Here is a 19,998-nt window from a genome sequence, read left to right as displayed (position 1 = left end):
GCTTTGAGCAACCTGACCTAGTGGAAGGTGTCCCTGCCCATGGCAGGGGGGTTGGAACTAGATGGTCTTTATGGTCCCCTCCAGCCCAAACCATTCTGTGATTCTATGAAAGTGGGCATTTTGGTGGTACTTTTTTTTTTTTTTTTGGTAGCATTTAAAATTTCACATTGCATTGAAACTTTCAGGTGAATTCACACTTTCAGTGGAAAGGTGATTGTTTGTATTTTTTAGATATTCGTTCTGTACTTGGCATAAATTGAATATAGTAGCGTTAATTCTGAATTTATTCTTATTTGGCATGTTAAGGGAGCATTGTTTGAAACATTTCAAACATGTCAAATGCCACTCTCACAGTAAAAGATTAAGTGCGTCAGATTTGCTAAATCAGATTTTATATACTTGTCACATCTCTTACCTGTTATTTGTCTAATTTAAAAATCTAATAAAAAACTTCTAATGGCGATAGCCTGATGAAAAGGTACTGAACAGTTAAAAATGAAATATCAAAAGGCATATTTAATTTGTAGTTACACAGCGACATACTTGTCAACCCTAACTTTTCTTCTTTTTTTTTAATTTGGGGCAGCAGCACCCTGCTTACATGAAAGATGACAAGTGCATTTACATCTTAAAAACATTTGGATATAGTAGAAATCTTTTTTTTTTGTAGTAGTAGGCAATTTCTTTTTGACTGAAATGTGCAAAATAGTTTGGTTGGAAATCTCTGTAACCCTTTAGATTTCTTCCAGCACTTCAAATGGACGCCTTCACAATTATCTCACTAGATGTAGATGATTTTGAACTCCAACTTATCTCAAACTATTGATGTCCTGTGTTTAGAAATTGTCTGTCTTTTTATGCTTTACTAAGGCTAAATTCTGTTATTTTGATAGAGGAGTGTGAATATTCTTCAGTTATTCTTTGTATGTGAATAGGAAGCAACCTGTTCAACCAGCAAGTGTAACAATCCATGTGTTGCATGACTGCAGTTCTTGCATTTGCCTTTGCCACACATAATTCTTCGCACATATGTACTAAGATTTCTATGTCAGGGCTTATTGTATTGTAGCCTTTCAATTAATTTAGTAAAAAAATAAAATTAATTTGCTGCTTGAAATATAAGCAAAAATGTCACTGCGTTTTTCAAAATACCTGCATTTGCATAACTTCATTTTAACCTCAGATATTTCTTCAATTTCACTTTCAGACATTTCTCACTTCTGACATCACTGACATTTCTTTAACATATTACATTGTTGTCTGAATTATAAATATTACTGATCGTTCTAGCTGGTGAAATGGAATGAACGTTGTACCCTCTCTGACCTTGGAAACAGTCGCACAATATGCGAACAGGAGAAGGAAATGTTTCTCTGGCTTCCTGTAGTTTCTGCCCCCAGGTTGCCTTTAATTTCTGACTATTACAGAAATCCCAGTAGAAATTGTCTTGGAGAGACATTGCATTTTTCAGTCCCTACCTGCCGCATTTTGAGTTGCACTTGCATTACATTTATTCATGTAACGACTTTACATTAGTTTACATGGCTCCATTAGATAGCTTCTTGTCCTGACGCACGCTCTTTGCATGCAAGTTTTTCTCCTGCTAGTTTTGAACCAAGTTTCTTGTTGGCTGGTCTCAGCAGATCCTAGACTTCACATGCACGAGCAGGCAGTAGAAGTTCATCTGCAACTGAACTATTTATTTCTTATGCTTTCTCTTGCTTTGCCCAAATCTGCCTTCACTCACAGTTCTGCTTTAGAGCGTTTTCTGCTATTTAAGCCTATCAGTAGTTTTTCACAATGTTGTCGTCCTCATCTCTCCAGCTTCTCTTTGGCTTTATCTGTCAAACCCCTTCCTGCAATACCTTGTGGCATTTCTGTCTGTGCTTTGCTAAAGACTGTTAAGCTCCAAGAATTAAGTTCCAGAAACATTTTTTCTTGAGTATTTTTCATTAAATTTGGAAAACCTGCATTCTTCTCAAAATGCAAAATTACATGGCCAGAAAACTTGAAAAAGGTTTATTTAAAGCAGGGTGTATTTTTAAAAGTTAAATAATATGATGGGGGAGAGAGGAATCTTTCTCATCTGCAAATTTGGAAGACCAAAGATAGGCTTCATTATTTATATTGCTTGAGGGATGGGAAGAGCATGAGCTCAAAAGCCTTGTGTCTGTAAACGAAGTCTTGCTGTGATTGCTTGATCAGACTGTATCTTAGTCTTGTTGTAGTGTGAGAATTTTGTCTGTTCACGTACAATTTCTGACTGATGGTATTAGAAGTCACTCAAATACGTGAGTGAGATGATAGTTACCGCAGCTTCAGAGGATTTATTTATCAGCAATGTCTGCCAACTCAAAGTCTCTTTTGTCATCTAGCCAGGTGTACCAGACTTGTCTCCAGTTTGACATGTCAAAGGCCAGTTTGATCTTTACCAGGGAAACTTGTCATCAGTGTTTTCTAGTTTATGCAGTGTTAGTTCGCAGTCCCTCTCTGGGTGGACATGAGCTAATGTCAACAACCTTTTGTGGTTTTTTCTTACAGGGAAACCTAAATACTTTCCTAAAACCTCAAGCACATACTTTGAGAAGTACTTAAGCTATTTCAATATTATTTAGTTTTTTTATGACTGTCTTTGATAATAGCATCTGGTCTCTGTATTGCTCAAAGCAGAAAATTAATTTGGGATTGGAATCAATCATAATGCAGGGAGGAGAAAGGGCAATCATCATTTTTCCCACTTCCAGCACCTCTTATTACATGCATGAATGAGGGGATATCCACACGAGTTCTGTACAACTGCTTCAATAAAACGTAAGTAGTACTAAGTCATGTCGTCAGCAGAACAATACTCTGTGGTCTAACTTGTCGGCATGGTGAGTGCTCCCGTGTTTACTTTGCACTGTATAGGCACAAATGCCATCTTACTGTTTGCTGTTTGGTTTACTGATTACTTTGGGTGCCCCAGTGTTAATGTAACGTGGCAGGAAACAGTTTTGGAGCACTGCCAGGATGGGTTTGCAGGTTGGATAAGTGAGTAGGAATGGATGGATGGAAGGGTGAGAGAGGGAGAACTCAGTGATACTTCAGGTGGCTTTGGGAGCCAGAACTGAAGGCCAGGGAGGTGAGGGAGGTGGGATAAGGTCATATAAAAAGCCAAAAGCTTAGAAGTGCAAGTCAGTAGTCACTATTACTATTGTCTTCATTTGAATACTAGTTCGATTATAAGCCAAAATGAAAACCTTGGTTTTGAGTGAGGTGTTTGGGTGGGCTCCATGTTAGGGTCATCCTTTAATCATTAGCCTTAGAAACCTAGATTTTTATTATCTTGGTCATGCTCAAGGTAGTTTCTGTGGCAATCTTTAACAAACTGAGGTGAAATGAACAAGGGGAGTGAGGGGAAAAAAGTCAGACAAAAAGTCTAATTACCTGTAGTCCCAAACTGGTGTCAGGTCTGTCCCAGACTCCTTAGTTAGGCTTTTGAGTTTGGCCTTACTCTCCTCCTACAAAGATGTATTTCCACAGGTGTGCTCACTGTAGATGCTTTGTTATGTCTCAGGTAATGTCCAGTTGGGTAGTGTTTGCTGCTAAAAGATCTTGGGGCTGCTCCCTTCTGGTACCCAGAACTGTTTTAAAGTCCCTTTGACAGTCTCTAGCCAGATTCCAAAGGCATTCATGTTTTGCACTGCTCTTGCATGGCTGTCAACTAGTGTGTGGATCTTGGCCTTCTCTGTTGACAGAACTAATGTTTTACTATACAGCATTTATCTGCTGAGAGATTAAATGTACTCTCATGGTTATCTCTTTATCATTTTATATTTAAAGGTATTTGCTGGCTTGGAACAGTTGGGGTTTTTTATGTTGTATTGGCTAACACATACCATTACGTTTCCTGTTTTGAGGTTGCCAGTGCTGCAGGCAAGATCCTGTGGAAATCAAGGAATCCATATTAAAAGTTGGGGTCAAGGCAAACTGATATGTTGTAGGAACTGTGAAACTGTAAACAGGGGAAGAGTTTATTCTATCATACTGAGGTCACAGTCACGGTTTCAGAAGGCAGAGTGTGCATGGGAGCACTGTGAGGTCAAGAAGCATTTATGGATCATGATTAATATTTGGGAAACTTCAGTGTGTCACTACCTATTCATAGGAGATGGTGGCTCTCATTTAAGATAATGGTTGATCTGAAGTAGGTGTTGGTCTACTGCTCTTTCTGGCTTAGTCATTGTCCTCTAGCTCAAATTATAAAGGATCAGAGTTTTGTGTGTGATATGTAAATGGGAAGTCCCAAGGTAAAACTTTGCTATTGGTCTAAGCAAACTCAGCTGTTATCAAAATCGCCAGACTTAACTGTGCAAGGAGCTGCCTATGTGATTCCTGTAATTCACACTGTCCTGCTTAGGGAATAGTTTTGTCTTGTTAACCTTTAGCATGTAGGTACTAGTTAGAAACAATCCGTAACAGTGTGTTCTTCCCTGATAAAAGTGCTTAGTGTCTTGTCGTGTGGACTCTTCAAGGGCCATACAAAAAAGGGCAATATGAAATGTAGCATTACAGTACCTCCTGTACTACCTGTGCACATGCAGAGTGTCATCTTAAAATACCTGAGGTTCTCCCCAGACGACTCGGCAGGGGAGGTCCAAAAGCCTTGATGACCGTAGTAAACCCACTGGTCCATTCACGTTCTTGGTTATGGTCTAAAATGTTGCATGAGGGGTTTGTGGTAAAGCATAAAACAACATTGAATTCATTTTTAAAAACACTGATGAAAATACAGTCTCCAAGGTGTACCTTGCCACTGGACAGCTGAACTAGCAGAGTGGAATCGGCAGGGGAGGTCCAAAAGCCTTGATGACCGTAGTAAACCCACTGGTCCATTCACGTTCTTGGTTATGGTCTAAAATGTTGCATGAGGGGTTTGTGGTAAAGCATAAAACAACATTGAATTCATTTTTAAAAACACTGATGAAAATACAGTCTCCAAGGTGTACCTTGCCACTGGACAGCTGAACTAGCAGAGTGGAAAAATAAGCTGCCTGCTCAGCGGTTCTGGTTCAGCAACGCTTTCTGCCCAGGGGTGTGTGTGTGTTCTTGAAGTTGAAAGTTTTTGCGTAACAAAAAGTCTCAGCTTTCTATACAAAATCTCTATACAAAATTCAGCCTGGAGCGTGTTCTCTCTCTCGCCAAGTTATCAAGCCCTTGAACTCTTACTTTTTGAGTGGGAAAATATGATAAATTTCTAACAGTACAGCAGATCCATTGTAATAAAAAGCATTTCATTTAGCTTAAAATTTCTTTACACAACGAATACCAATTTAAATTTAATGAAACACTTAAACTTTATTGATGTGTGGATGAAATTATAGTGTTGGACTTGTTCAGCAGTTGAAGCAGTTCAAGATTATTAAAAGCCATTACTTTGAACTGTGAAAAATCTTAAGCTTTCCAGTTATTGTGGGTCACTCCTGAGTCCAGATAGCTTCCAAATGTTAATTTTGGACTTGAACAATTTTTAAGGATCTATTGTTCAGGTCATGCAAAGACATTCTTCATTTCAAATCCATGCCCTTTTCAAAATGCTGTAGGGATTCAGTGGAACTTGGAAGTGAAAAGCTATGAAATGGTAACATTGGAAGCAAGTTCTCACCTTCACTCTAATAAATAGGATAAATACGCAGTCAAACTGAATACTGTATGTGCCTCACAACAATTTTTATCTCATTTCTTCTTTTTTCTAGCAGAGTAGGGGGCAGTGGGATGGTTTGTGGTAGGTTGGTTTGTTTGTTTTGGTTCTGTTGTTGGGTTGGGGGGTGTTTTTGGTTGGTTTTTTACTGCAGTAACATCTCTAAAAGCTGTTGTGTTCTGCTTCCAACACACTGCTTATTTAAACACAGATAAATAAAATTCTGCTTGAAATCCAGTTTATGCCAAATTTTGCCATAAATTTGAGATATGCTCTTCTGAGTAATTATTACTGATTTGCTGATCTACATGGGTTTGACCGCAGTATGTGCCGCGGTTTTAAATACATACATTGGTAGAAGTAAGGACTGGCTGAAAGTCAAAATGATGACTACCTCTTCAAGGTCATTACAAGTTTCCAAGCTTGTGAAAAAGAAACTAGGTTTTACCATAGAACTCAAATTTGAGAATTTGCTGAAATGAAGCAGAGCACGACCTCCTACTGTCTTCCAAAGAATCCACCGTATCTCTAACCAAGGTCCCATTCTTCAGTCAGACCTTTCCCATGACTCGATACTTCCATCATGCCTACAAAATACTGCTGCCTATTAGTGCTTGGTATAAGCTAAAACCCTGGCTTTGATCCGGTTGCCAATTTGCTGAATTTAGTTACTAAGGACAAATAAAAATTCTGTGTATCCACAAATGGTACACAGAGCAATTTGGAAGAAAGTACGTAAAAATATTAACGGCCGGTCCTGTGGTTTCTTTCAGTGTGGTGACCAACTGCTTGCATTTTTTGGGTTCAGATCATTCACAGACTTCTGCAGAATCAGGTTCCAAAAGTACTGTGTTTCTTATATCTGTGCCGCCTGCTTGTTACCATTGTACTTCTCGTGCAATTCTGTGGAAATAGCAACATTAAAAAAAATAAATCGTTAATTGTGCTAACAACACTATACCATAAAAGATAGGAAAATTGTGTATCTTATTGCTGCTAGTAATCTCTTTCCTCAAAGCACCACTTTTAAAGTTTCTTACTTAAAAACAAAAAACCTTTTTTAGAAAGCCCATACTCTACTTCCTTTTGTCATGTTTGCCTTTTCTTTTACTTGCCAAAGTATGCTTGTCTTCAGTCACTGTAACAAACACAGGACGTGTTTCACTGGTGGTGAATTGTTTTTCAGTAGCTTGAAGGTTAGACAAATGCAGGCCATAAATGGACACTAAAATTATTAGTGTCCAAATACTTTCCTTGTCAAATTGGTCTCTCTTGGATTGGTTGGCTTCAGTTTTCTCGTTTCTTATAATAATAATATTTGAGTGACAACCAAAGTAAATTCATAAACATAGTATATCTCTAAGTCCATTCTTCATTTATGAAATTGCTGTCATTTTGCATATGACAGGCTGTTATTACAGTACCAGTGACTTCAGGAATTATGAGAAGAACACACAGTTTCCTGAGTGAGTCTGTGTTTTGAAAGATTTTAATAATTTTAGGTTTTATAAAATCATGAAAGGACACCTTCAGGGTGCCTTTAAAAATGACTTGTTTAAAAGAAATAAATGAATATTCTTGCAGACTATGCTTGGCTTGTGTTAATGAAAGGAAATACTGCTTGGGGTTTTTGGATTCAACTGTTCTCAGTTTTGATAGAGATGTTGATTTTTAGTATACCTTACAATTAAACAAGTGACTTGCTTTTCCCATTGAATTGGTCATTCTGTGTCTTCATGGTGCACATAGCTACCCTCTTTTTATGTGTGAAACAATTTTTTTTAAATTTACACTTCTTGCCATTACATAAATCCTCCTGTATCGGGATATCTGGGGGCAGGTTGAAGGGGTTAGTCTGCCTTGCTGACGTTGACCCCCGCTGACACCTCTGGATGTGTGACTGGGCATTATTAACCTGCACATCTGTAAAGTGAGAGGTGTGCCTGGGATTGGCAAGGACCACCAAATATGATGAGTTATCACACTCAGGCTTTTGGAAGCCGATGTCAAAATTTTGTGAAGGGATTCAACTGGTTTCTTTTTCCCTGAGTGGCTTACATGTGAAGAATTTGGAAAATGCTTTAGGTAAGTGACAAACAGGGGACAGTACTGAAATGATAGGACTACCAGGCTTTGGAGGAAGACCGGTATTCATTTTACAGGATGATGATACTCTAGGATATCCACCACCCACCATCTGCTTTGTTCCAGTTTTTCTATTTTTCTGAAATCTGGGAAAAAAAAAAGAGAGCTTTTAAGCAGCAGAGCAGTTTCTTGGTCAGCCTGCTCTAACGTTATTTCATGAGTAAACACTTGACACTGATGCCTTTTTTAAAAATATGTCCAATATGTAGCAAATATACACACACTAAGCAATCCGTCCCCTCTTACATGCACTAGTGTGTCTTGCTTCAGCGTTTCTCTTGCTCACAGCCATTGGAAACTTAAGAATGTTCTGCGGCCAGAAAAAAGCCATTAAGTTGCCACTCTGCAACTTAGCATTACATTTCCTGGATGTACCTGGAACTGCTTTACAAACTACTAAAATCCATGGGAAACTAGTCATACCTGTTTGATTATTCAACATTTTAGTTACTCTCTGCTTTATCAAAACAAAATCCTTCAGCACTGAAATTGTTCTTAGTGGAAATCTAGTGATAATAGTACTTGTATACAGAATGCTATTACTATTATAAACTGAAAATGATGGGGCCAGAGGAAGGGAATTTGTTAAAAATTACAGAACTTTTCCTTGGGGAGAATGAAGCAGTATTTGCTTAGGAAGCCATCCTAGAGCTAATGTATTACTGGTAGAAAAAGTTCAGGCACTAGAGGCATGCTTAGATGTATAAAATTTTCAAGTCTAGGAGGAGATTTTGTTGTATCTAAGAGTCTCATGCATAAATTTCATTCTGCAGAACCTATTTTTCCCACTTAGGGAGAACAGTAGTTTTGGGTTTGATAATATATATTGTGTTGTAGTTGGGTGAAACGTTTTTTCTTATAGTGCAATTTTTTTTCCATCTACCTCAAACGGATACTTTAAGTATCTGATAGTTGCGATGAATGGATGCTGTTGTGTTTCCCCTTAAGTCAAACATATATATAGCCACCTAAATTCAATCAAAAAAGACTCAACAGCCCCAACACTGTTAATGCTGAGTTAGAAATGGTAAGATTTTTCTTTAAGTGCTGCTAAATCTGTAGAGCAGCACACTGTTAGCTGTGAAGTGTTTGTATTCTTATTCTGTCTCAGGTTAGAGTTCATGGGTTACAGCCACACGTTGATGGGGCAACTGTGCATGTAGAGCACCGTTTAATGGCTGTAACTGTGCCAGAAATTGTTGTTAATATTTAAATAGCAACAACAAAACCACAAGTTTCTGTGGGCTGTATATCTGAAGTATGGGCTCAGCGAAGGGTCATCGATGTGTTTATTTGTGGTGGTGGGTGATTTGGGTGAGGTGGTCTGTGGTGGTGTCATGATTTGGGTGAGCATATGGCCGTAGGCCCCAAATAGCTATTACTTTACATTAGTGCATAAGCTTTTTGTTTAGAGGGTTTTGATTTTTTTTTTTTCCCTTTTGCCATTTACATTTCTTGTTACCAGATTAACGGGTTAAAATTAGGTTTATTCTGCAATAATTCAGGTAACGAGAGTCTTCATGGTTCAATTCTCAGTACAGTATGCAGCACCCTTTGCTCGTGACTTTCAGGTCTGGGTTGGTAAAAGGCCCTTTACACTTTCTGTTATTGTGTTTGATGGAAGAAATTAAAGTAAACCAATCTCTTACAAAAACTCTCCTGATAAAATGCATACAAATTGGCCTTGAGCTACCTGCACGTTTTTAAGTATTAGATGCTAGCAAACATCTCTCCTTCCCAAGTGAAGCACTGTTGAGGTTCATGTTTCCTGCTGTAGTCTTTGGCATCTACAGGTTTGCTCTTTATCTTCATAATAATAAAACAGACTATATTCTGTCCCAAGAAGCTGTGGATTTTAATGTATGGTAAGGATCAGAAAGCAGCAAGTATTTGGATTGTGGACTTCTTCAGCTGTTCCTCAGATCCTTCTGGCAGGTTTGATGGAGTAGCAGAAAGTTCAGAACAGTCTCAGCAGCTTGGTTTTTTTAAAGAAATCTTAGTTCGGACTATGCACAGGAGGCACAGAATCAGTATTATTCTCTTTTGATGTTCCTCTATTGTAGACTGAAGTTCATGCATAGACAAAGGTATTAATCACAGTATTGGCAATCTCTAGAGTCCTTGCTAGTCCAAGCCAGCTGAAACAGAAACTTTCAGGTTCTTTGAACATCATGACATAATTTATCAAGGAATCATAGAATGGTTTGGGCTGGAAGGAACCTTAAAGATTAAAGGACCTTAAAGATAGTTCCAACCCCTCTACCACGGGCAGGGACACCTTCCACTCGGTCAGGTTGCTCAAAGCCTCATCCAGCCTGGCCTTGAACACTTCCAGGGATGGGGCATCCGCAGCTTCTCTGGGCAACCTGTTCCAGTGCCTCACCACTCTCTCCAAGAAGAACTTCTTCCTGATATCTAATCTAAACCTCCCTGATTTCAATTTATACCCATTACCCCTTGTTCTATCACTACAGACCCTTGTAAAAAGTCCCCCCCAGCTTCCTTGTAGGCCCCTTCAGGAACTGGAAGGCTGCTGTAAGGTCTTTTTCTCCACAGTTTCTGTTGGTTGAATTAAAATAGTTCAAAACCTAAAAGTAACTAAATTCTTGAAAGCCTTATGTTTCACATTTTGGAAAGTAGTTTTGTGACTACCTGTGTCAGGTCCTTCAAATGACATTCACTGTGTTACATAAACATATTGTCATGGCTGAAAATAAGGGTGAGGTAATTCAAAGATGTAGCACTCTGGCCTTTGGATCTCAAAATACTTAGCTAGGTTCTGACTTATCGATCAGGCTCTGTCCTCCCTTGCTTCAGAACTGTGCTGTATAAAAGCAGTTTCACAGATAGGTTACCAGTAATTTCTTCATTAAATTTCAATTATTGGTAGCTATTTTTTAGGTCACTATTAGTTCTTAACAACTTTTTCTCTGATTCCTAAGGCGCTGTATATTTATAATTACCATGAGCTGGGCAGAGAAGAATTTCAAGGAAATAGTAATCTGATTTGCAGTTTAATTAGTATGGAGCTAGTAAGAACAATAGATTTATCAAAACATTTTCAGTTTTACCAAGACAGACCTGCTAATGAGCTATTTATAGCACACTTGTATCTATTTTTGTCAGTAGTCTAAGGACTGACTTAGGACAAATGGGTTAAAAAACAGGAAATGTGGTTAAATAAGTGGGTAATCTCTCCAGAGAGTTTCCAGTTTGCCTACACGTTCACATTTTCTTCTGAATGTACTCTCAAAACAACACTAAGTACAGTACCTTGAAATCCATCTCCGTTTAAAGGAGGGAATGTTTCCAGCAACAGCAGGAAGTGGCCTAGAGAAAAATTTTATTCTTGGTTAAATTCAAATGAGGTTCTGGAGTCACAGTCTGTAAGTCTTTTTCTACTTTGATAACATTGGAGCAGTTGTATGACATTTTAAAGTAAACTGAAGAAGTAAATTGAGAAGCGGTGGATGCCCCATCCCTGGAAGTGTTCAAGGCCAGGCTGGATGAGGCTTTGAGCAACCTGACCTAGTGGAAGGTGTCCCTGCCCATGGCAGGGGGGTTGGAACTAGATGGGCTTTAAGGTCCCTTCCAACCCAAACCATTCTGTGATTTTATGTTTTCATCTGGTTCCGGTGTTATCATATGAATCCATAAAAGTCTGTGAACACTAATTGTATCTTTGGTTCTAGATTGGTTGTGAATAATTATTTTCCTCCAACTTTACCCTTTCTTTTACATGGGGCTGTATTTATTTGTTAATATACTATGCACACATTTTTCTAAGATACACAGTGTTATTAATCAGACTGAATAAATCACACTGCAGTTAGGAATTTACTGAACATGATGATGTCCATTTAACTCCCTAAGAGGTAGGGTCCATATTTCTTTCTTTGGACAAAGCAGAAGCAATAACTAAATGAAAGCTGTTCTTTGCGTTGCTTGGGGGTTTTTTTCGGTTTTTTGACAGCTACTAATGACTAGCTTTTTTGAAATCAACTTGAAAATGATTTGTGAGTCAAAACAAGGATGGAATAGAATAAGTAGAGCCACTTAAGTGGTGGTAAAGGTTGTGAGCTGGTAGTGCTCCTCTATTTTTAGAGCTGCCATCAGATATGTGTGGCAATATCTCTTAGCAATCCTACAAACAGTTTTCTAAAAATGCTTTTATCCAGGAAAACCAGTGTGCGCTAACGAATACATTTTTGGTAATTAGAAAGAAACAAACAGGCTTGTCTGGCTACCTTAATTTAGAAACCAGCCACTCGTAGTACCGGTATTTGAAGCTGATTTCCTATCAACTGTCTTTGAAGGGAGAAACCTGCATGCTGTTGGGAAGAGTAGAATTGAGCCGCTTTGTTATGTCCATGGGGAAATTCCAAGTCGCATCTCTGCTTTTTCTTTAATTTTTTTTTTTTTTAAAACATCTGCAGGGTGTCAGGTTAGATGATATCACTGTGTGGGTGGGGGCGCTTCAGTCAAACAGCATGACATACTCGTGCACCAGTGCCTGTAGTTCATGAAAGGCTCTGTGTCTGCAAATAAGTTAGGTTTCTGTCTACTCCACGGTTAGGAGACTGTCTTGAGAGGTATAGGCTTCTTGGAAATTAAAACACTACTTTCCTAAATGAGGTATTGTGTTCGCTATTGTAATTGCAAATAGTAGTTAGCTTTTGAAATTATTTTCCAGAAATATTAAATAACTAGGACATTTTCTAATGAGGCAAATAGTTTGTTGTTCTAGAAACATACAATGATTTTGTTCATAATGGAATTTTAATTATTTCACTTAATTCCTAGATATGAATTAAATAGACTGTCAGTCACATTAAATTTTCCACGTTTATAAATATTACATTTCTAAATAGTTTTAGGGGACACCACCTTGATTCAAATGCACTTCATGTAGCCTCAGGCATGCTCTTGGTCCTCACAGGTAGCAGATGCTACTTCCTTCTTTCATGTCACCATGGGTGCTTAATTCTAAATCCAAACTGCTTGTATATATATATATATATTCTTTTTTTTTCAAATTCAAGTTAAGTGCTCTGAAAGAGTCAATAAATAAATTTATTCCAAATAACCCTACGGTACCAACATAATGTAAATCAATTTTTGCTATACATACATCACAGTTCTGTAACCTGAGTCTCTGAAATATTTTACATGTAAGGTATAGTATAAATCATGTTTCTTTGGAATGTTGCATAGTAAAAATAAAAATATTTTGTTGTTTTAATTTTCACTTTCAGTCTGTGCTGCCTCTTGTTCATTTCTTGGGATAAGGTAGTTGATAGGTAGAGCTTTGTGATGCTCTATGAGATGTCAGGCAGTCATCCATAAGTATGGGAAGCCTAGACCTGCTCTGTAGAACCCTTCAATTAAAATTTGCATACCAAGGCATATCCCCACAGATTACTTTTTTTTTCAAATTCTTCTGGCAACTTCTGCTTGCAGACAGCACTGACTACTCTGCTGACCTGCTGCGACCTCAGGCAATGTTTCACTTTTTAGTGTCTCTTCCCCCTCCCACCCATTCTGTCTTACCTGTTTATATTTTTAGTTTTCAAAAAGAGATTACTTGATTTTAGTCGGAAGTTATGGGTTAGGTTAGATTGAAAAGTGAAATTCTGTGGTGTGTGTCGGGCCTTCGGGCAGCTTGGATTGTCAGGAGGCATCCATCTAACCTTGAAAATCCTCGAACAGGCTGCACGGTGCAGGATGGTGCTCACTTGGTGCCACTGTATAGCACAGCCTGCCTTTCCAAGAGCTGCAGAAATACCAGTAATAGGCTGCTGTCCCACAAGGGATCGTGCTAGCCCATCGTACTGCTTTTGTAACATGAGTTTCATGATATTCCTGACCACACTGGAAATCATGCTAGAATAATTGTAGTTAAAGCAGTTGTTAAATACTGCTATTGCTTCAGCTGCAATGCAGCCAGAACCTAGAGGAAATCTGACAGTTAAAATCGGACTGTTTAAACAAGTTACATGGCTTTGTGGATACCATTCATCAGTTTCCTTTTTAATGTGCACTACACAGCACTGATTAACGACTCACAGTAGATGGTACAGGTTTCTGGTTTGGTGTTTTTTTGGTTTTGTTTTTTTTTTTTTCTTTCTTCCCTGCAGTTTCATATAGCAGATTCAAAACTTCGAGAAGAGCTGCAGGAGCTTAACTGACAGAGTTCAAAACACTTGGTGTGTGACTTGCTGTAAAGTTTGGTGCTATATATCCGAAGCTTGGAGGTGAACATGTCCAATATTGATGCAGTTAAATCTGGCAATAGGGTGTAATGTAACTGAAAAGATTATATATCAAATAATTAAAAAGCAGGGGCCTTCCTTAGTACAGCACAGGTGAAACCTTTTTTTTTTTTTCAATTTGTCCTCCTCTAAATTTAGTATCAGCATAGCAATGAAATGTTCAGGAAGAGTCAACTATCGCTGCTGCCCAGCTAGGTATGAAAAATATTAACCTCTGTGGATCACCAAGTTTTTGTTTGTTGTTATTTTAGAGCAAAGTTTTTATTAAAATGTAGTCAGGGAAAAAAAAAAGCTTTCAGATTGATTGACTGTTACTGGCATAACTCACCAAACAGAACAATAAATGGTGAAAATATTGCATACAATTGGATGGGTTGAAAATTTGAAATTTCAGACTCCCAGGCATCAGTTTTTCTAGCTCTACCAAGTCATGTTCAAGCCTCAAGGCCAACAAATTTAATGCTGTCTTTTCAGAGGCACTAAGAAACATTGCTACCACCAGCAGCAGTTGCTTGCCCATGCAAGTACTGACCTCCTACAGAGGCTAAAATGCTGTCTGTTGTTTCCTAAATCGCTGGCTCTGTGCCTACCCAAGACTCATTTCTGTTTCAGTCCCTCAGAGCTTAGGTTTCTAATAAGCCAGTCAGCTCAGTCTTGAAACAGGACTGGTAACTTGGTCAATGTGTAAAGAACCATTTATTCCTCGTTGGTGAATCCTTCTCTTTCTTTGCTTTTCAAAAAAAAAGCTACATTTGAGTGACAGCTATCAAACTGTAGAGCTTACTGTGGATGGCTTTTCTAGCTCCTCACAGAATAGCAGCAGCCTTTACTGTGCGTGCCTGATTTTTATTTGACTGTGAGTTTGCCTCAGAAGTTTTTCTTTCGACCCTTCATAGCCTCTCATCCTCATGTTTGGTGTGGTTTATTTGCGATGAGCAGAGGTACCTGCTGACACCACCTACTTCTTCTAAACAGTTACGTGCTTTTATCCTTCCCTTTGCACAATAGGCAAGCTGAAAGGCTTGCTCAGTGAGAGGCAGCAGCAAGGTCAGCTCCCGAGTTGTCCATCTCAAATGAGATTGAGCTGAACTTTGGTCCATTCTTTGAACTCTCAAGTCTGCAGAAGATGTAAAAATGCTTGACGCTCATATCCTCTCTCTCTCTCTCAAGTTTCTCTAGAAGGACTGGGAACATTTGAAGACCTGTGTTGGCTTCTGGCACAGAAAAAGCATCCTGATGAGTTCAGTTTTACCGTGTGTGCAACTTTTGCTCCGTCTGTGCATGCAACGTTTTGTAGCCTCCTTGTGTCTTAAAATTACGCATACAGTATTGCAGTTCCAGCTTTTGCATGCTTATTCACTCAATTTGGAGGTTTCGTAGTAGAATGCTGTCATCTAAGTACTTGGGGGAAACATAGCTCTGAGAACTACATGTGGGACAATTAGTAGTGCTAAGCCACCTGAAGATCTCCTGAATGACTCCTACATTGGCAAGCTATAAGTTTAGTTTCTGTTACTCCTCAGAACCACAAATGTTTTTTCCCTGCTGTTTTTCCCATAGTTCACACAGTTATCCTTGCTACAGCTTTACAGTATTCTTAAAATTGCTTGTAAATGTAGACTTTTCTAATATGTAAAAGAAAAAAAAAAAAGAAAGGTGATGTAAACTGGAGATTTAATTTAATGGGTAATCTTGTTAGGTGATTTACCAGTAAAAAGTGCAGTGGGGTGCCCAAACTTGGAAGGTGCTGTTTTAAGGTTTGTCAGCCATTGTGATAGTTGATGGCTGAAACTGTCCTTCATTTTTATGTCTAAAGTCTTTCCATCCATTTTTCTTCAGAGCAGTACTGGAGCTTTGTTAGCGGCAGCTAGAATTCCAATAAGTCAGAGTCTTCGATGTTAAGAATAGAGTGGGAGTGGAATGCATTTATGCTGTAACAGAATAACATTTTCCTAAGAGAAATTGCAAGGGCTTGTTGAGACTTTCTTTAACACATTTCTGTCAGAAGCTATGGAAAGGCATTGTATTTGTGCTTCAATATGCTAAATAAGAGGTATTTTAGACTTAAGAATGTTATGTTTCACTTGATTAGCCTAATAGTTGCAACCTAGAGTTATATGATGCATTAGCTTTCAGTGCTGTATAATAGGACTGGCAGCATGGTGTCCCAAAAACTGAAATTGCGTGGGCTGCTGAACAGTCGTAGAGAAAGCTGCACAAAAATTTATTCTAGACAGAATTTTTTCATTTTGAAATGAATTTCACAACAAATTCACAGTTGGATGCCACTGCTTGTAGTTCCAGTGAATCATACTCCATAAAAGTAATACTTTGCTTCAACAAAGCCTGCCACAAACAGCGTAGTGATATAAATCAGAAACTGGATATTTTTTTAATTGTAATTTCTCAAAATATAGTACAGTTATTAACTATGCCTGCAGGTCCTGACATTCAGATACGTTTGGCTTTGTCTCCACATGTAAAAATGAAAATCCTTCACAAATAAGACACAAAGGGCTGAGGGGAAATACCCTTTTTACTTATGCTCTATTCAGGATAGGAAACCGACTCCCTGCCAGCAATGGTTGTCACGACACCTCATATTAAATACTATAGTAAGAGCAAACCTGTTACCCAGTTACCTTTAATTTCCAGCCTAAATTCACAGATGGTCAGTTCATTTATTCCTTTCTTTCTTGTGCCAGTATTGTTCTTCAGCGTAGCTACTTCTCCCTTCTCTCCCTGTCTGGTTCCACTTACTGGCATTTTTGGAGTGCAGTTGCATCTTCTTTCCATCTTTGGTTTGTTTAGCTTGCCACGACAAGGTATTTTAGACTGTTAGGTGCTGCAGTTAAGGCAACTACAGTTTCATGTACACAGACTGTCTCTAAACTGCGTAGATTTGCACAGTGTGTGCTGAATTACCTGCTCTTCAGTTGCAAAACCTCTCTAAGAAGCGGAGGAAATATTTGAGCTTCTGCTGAGCCCCCTCATCCTGCAGTCATAGCAGGACTGGGCCTGCTATGAAAGGTCAGGAACACCTAATTAGCGCTATTGGGATTGCAAGAAATAATCTCCTTTAAGCTCTCATTTCACCCATTTGTCCTTGTATGGATGCAAGATAAAATATGTCTGCTTATGTCCTTTCACTGAGGTTAAAGTTAACAATTTTATGGTACAGCTGGGATGGGCTAGCAATATGCAATACTAAACTACTGTCACTTCATTTTTACTATAGGTTCTATCTCAATTACATCTAGTCAATTCATTCTGAATTCCTCACTTAGAAAATGGTCATTTATTTCTTCTGTCTTAGCTGTGCACCACCAGACAGTGGTATTTAACACCTGGTGTTAATGTTGCTGTCGTTAGTATTTCATGCTTGTAGAATTAACAGTGCCTGGTTAAGGTCACTCAGTGACTGACTAAGAAATATGTTGTCGAGGGTTTCCACAGACATGGTTGATAGGCAACTTCTACTGACACAGTCAAAAGTTGTTTAATTTGGGTGCTCTCAGCAACAGCAGTCAGAAATAGCATCTCCTATCCTGAGCCAAGTCACATGAATGTGTGAGAAGAGGCATGCTACCTCAGCAGCTTAGGAGGGATGGGTGGGAAATGAGGATTCTTCCTTGGAACCACCTCAACCACCTCACCCTCTTACACAAGCCACCTGCTTCGGTCTCTCTATGCATTCCAGCTTTTCACTCGCCTCGTTGGTAACACTTCCCAGCTCAGCCAGCCGGCCTCCTCTCCCCAGGGCACACACCTTCCCTCTGTGTTTGACATAGCAGCCCCCTGGCTGTACTTCCCAGCTGTCCCAGGGTTTGAGTGGGATGCTTCGTTAGAGAACAATCAGCTGGGGCAAAGGAATGCTGCTTAGTTCATGAGTGAAATTTGGTTGACTAATGAACATGCTGTGGTGGTGCTCAGGTATCCAGAGAGAAGAGGCACCGTCAAAGCCTTAATCTTGCGTAGCGTTTGTGCAAAAGTAAAAACACACAGTTTCCACATGAAAGGTCCTGCTGTCACAAGGTGAGGCTGGTAGGCAGCCAAAAGCCGAATACCGCATATGTTTGCAGACCAAAATCAACGCTTTGCACCCTGAGGTTAACTGCAGACCAGCTCCCAGATTTGCCACGTACCTCTTGATGGGATTTGCGAACCACCGTTTGGTGCTTGCTCAAGTTGCTTGGGGGACATGATGCAAATTTTCTTCTCTGTGATATGAAGCCTGCAGAGAATTTAAACTGGGGCAGAGTGAAGTAGAAGGAGGAAAACAGTAGAAGAGGAAAAAGGAAGGGGGTGTTGCATTTCCACATATACCTGTGATCTTTTGGTGTGGTTCAAGTGCTGGTGTGTAGCATTCTTTCTTTGTTTTGCAGGCTACAGGTAAGGAGAAAAATACTCTGCTTCATAAAATTTCTGGTATTGCTCTATTCCTCCCTCCCTTCCTTCCTTGTTGCAGAAAAATCAACAAGATAAGAAATAATAAGCTTCCAACCTAGTATACTGTGCTGTTTGAGTTGTTGTGGGTTTTTTGTGACAAATTTTTCAAGGAAAAGAATAAAGATAGTGAGAAAAGGCATTAGAGATGTTTTGGAATGTGTGGGGAAACTCTTGTGTTTTTTCTTTACCTTTTTCAGTAATTGACATCCCTTCCACAATGAAAATAGAACATTCCTTCTAAAAAGGTCCTGATTCTTTTGTACGTTCAGAAACCAACCTGTTTTTTAGCTAGAGTGGTAACATCTTTGACGTTTGCCCTCTTCGCCATGAACTTTTGAAACAGAGACTGTCTTGATACGTGGGCCTGGGTGCAGAGCTCAGCTGCCTCCAGGTTGCACGTTGGAACAAGAGTCACTGTTCAGCATCCCTCGCTCCGCTTTTCCCCGAGTACCCTCACTTTCCACCCGCGATGCCTCCTGCCAAGCACCCTCCCATCTGAACTCCAGGCTGCACCGTGCAGGTGGCAGGCAGTGAATGCGCGTGTACCTCGTGCAAGGAGGGTCCTGTCGTCCGTTTGTCCTGCTCTTACAAAATGTTTGTCCATAGTTGTCTAAGTGAGAAAGAACATGCATCTCCTTTTTAGATTTTGAGGTGAGTTGTGGGACCAGTGGTTAAAAGAATGAGCACAACCGAAATGGCAGTTGAGACACGGCTCTGTTCTCCCATAGAATAACTCATTTTGATGGTCTCGGGTAACTCCTTTTAAAGCTGTTTTTTGGTAGTGGGATTAAGTTGCTGCATTGGGGTTATCTGAAGGGAAAGGTGGAGCAAGTAAGATGAACTGATTAAAGGTTTACTTTGTAATTTTTATAACAGCAGCCTTAATCACACTGTGATCTCTGAGCTGTGTGGTCTCACCAGTCTCCGTCCACGATTCTGATCTTTCTCTGTCGATTAAATGTACTGAAGGGAGCGATGGGCTCACTGCACTTTCTCTGATTCATGCTAGGGTAATTGAAATCTAAAGTTGAGGTCACATGAATTGATAACCCTCTTTCATTGCTTTCTGTTGCACTTCCAGTGTGTATTTTAAAAACCAATGTGGATTTTAACGAGTTAAATGTTTTCTTATTTGCGTTTGCCTACAAAGTGAAGTGCCCAGAAAAGCAAATGGGGCGATTTTAGATTTTTCCCTAATTTAGATCTTACACAATGTGAGTCCAGGTCTGCAAAGTCACTCCAGAATTACAGCAGTGTAGGGGACTAAGAGGCTGTCCTAACTGAAGCATACCTGACTGAATGTCCTTCCATTTAGAATTTCCTTTTCAGTATAAATTGACAAGCATTTCATATGCTTGGGGAATAAAATGCTTGTTTGACTTCTCCACCCTCCCCAAAAGGAAATTTCTACTAAGGCATGACATCTCCTATAAACTGCCATGAGTAATATCT

The 19,998-nt window shown here is 39.3% G+C and overlaps 1 protein-coding gene across 1 annotated transcript in view; it reads left to right on the top strand.

Moving 5' to 3' along the window:
- Positions 1 to 19,998, top strand: part of EXOC2 (exocyst complex component 2) — a 64,109-nt gene that overhangs the window by 33,728 nt on the left and 10,383 nt on the right. The gene's annotated exons all lie outside the window — the stretch shown is intronic.

Source organism: Eurypyga helias, unplaced genomic scaffold (genome assembly GCF_000690775.1).
Source record: "Eurypyga helias isolate BGI_N326 unplaced genomic scaffold, ASM69077v1 scaffold10918, whole genome shotgun sequence".
Taxonomy (NCBI): Eukaryota; Metazoa; Chordata; class Aves; order Eurypygiformes; family Eurypygidae; genus Eurypyga; species Eurypyga helias.
The sequence above is the reverse complement of the archived record's forward strand: the minus strand, read 5'-3'. Positions and strand labels throughout refer to the sequence as shown.